Below are 1,626 nucleotides of genomic sequence, written 5' to 3' on the forward strand. Positions count from 1 at the left end.
AGAGGTACAATGAGGATCCAATTTGTAGTGGTATTCATGAGATTTAAATATCGATGATATCCAATCATTACTTCACTAGACCTTTTCATTCTGAGTGCAACGTTTTTTTTTTTTTTGTATCGGTTCGTGATTTGCTTATTTCTTCCTCAGCTTTCAATTTCTAACAGAACAGCAGAACAGAGACGCAGGGGTGGAAGATTAAGAGAGAAAGCCTTGGTTGGTGGAGTCTGGAGAGGGCTAAAAAGGACTAGGAAAATTATTATGAGTAGAGATACTACGTGGCAGTATTGTAGACCATTGGATGTAGCTTTTACACATGGCATTACAAGATTGAAAGCTTAGGAAGCTTAGGAAGCTCAGGTCACTTTATTGCTCAGGAGAGGATCCACTCCCGTACTAAAAACCCTAATTTTTTTTTTGCTTCGTTCGTTAAATCATCTGTTTGACCAACGATCGAGGAATCAATTACATGATAATCAGCCTATATATTGGTCAATTTGTGGATGATGTGTTATATATAGGAGGATGGCCAAGTGCACCAGATGGTCCTTATGCTTGGGGATATTGCTTTATCAGGGGACTCAACCAGGCTGAGTATTGCACTCCATCAGCCCAATATCCATGCGCTTCTGGCAAAAAGGATTACGGTCGAGGACCTATTCAACTTACTTAGTAAATCTTGCTTTCCAAGTTTCGTGAATTTAATCCTACATGTACTGATTGTATATAAATTAACATGTTGCACTTACGTGTACCAAAATTGTCTTGGTAAAAACTGAGTTGATGAATGATTACTCTTAAGAAAATTATTTTGCACTCGAGGAGGAATTTTCATATCATTTGATGAATTAAGTACTAAACTTTTGTAATTAATACCATGTTCACAATAGTGTCCTAGAGAAAATGATAATGAAACTGACTCGTTGACTTGTTTAGCAACTACAACTACGCTCAAGCAGGTCAAGCAATCGGAGTGGATCTGATAAATAACCTAGACCTAGTGGCCACAGACCCGGTTGTATCATTCAAGACAGCAACATGGTTTTGGATGACTAGGGATGGCAAAAATCTCCAGCGGGGCGGAGCTCAATTGGATACCCGCTCCTAATAGAGGGAGAATTCGGGGACAAATGGGGAATGGGGATGGGGATCCCCAATCCCCGTTATCTAAGATTGGGGATGGGGCGGGGATGATATTGTGATCCCCATCCCCAAACCCGCCCCAATAATATATACATATATTTAACTTATTGTTTTAGGGAATCAGAAATTGAGAGAAATTTGCTGTGTGTTCTCATTGATAATAGGGGTCTCTTTATATAGAGGATTACAATGCATAGAGTTAGAATCATACAAGGAAAGAGAATCTCTAGATTCTTCTAATTGAACCCTATTACCACTAGGTCAAGTAACCTAGAGTTTGGATTAAACACAAATAGAGATATCCTTAAACACTCCCCCTTGTGTTGTCCAAACGCGGTGCTTCTCTCGTTGCCTCTTTAAAAACCTTGCCGAGTAACAAAAACCCAATGGGACAAAAATAACCTCGGTCGAAGGGGAACAAGAGCACAACACACCCTTCACGATTCGAGACGAACATGTAGACATCTCCCCCTGATGTCTGTG

The 1,626-nt window shown here is 40.0% G+C and overlaps 1 non-coding gene across 1 annotated transcript; it reads left to right on the plus strand.

Annotated features, from left to right (window-relative positions):
- LOC112191064 lies at positions 1-101 on the plus strand. The gene has a single exon (XR_002932779.1). It is a non-coding gene; the product is annotated as a small nucleolar RNA Z162 (small nucleolar RNA).
- Positions 102-1,626: the final 1,525 nt, after the last annotated feature.

This window comes from Rosa chinensis, chromosome 2 (assembly GCF_002994745.2).
Source record: "Rosa chinensis cultivar Old Blush chromosome 2, RchiOBHm-V2, whole genome shotgun sequence".
In the NCBI taxonomy this organism is placed as follows: Eukaryota; Viridiplantae; Streptophyta; class Magnoliopsida; order Rosales; family Rosaceae; genus Rosa; species Rosa chinensis.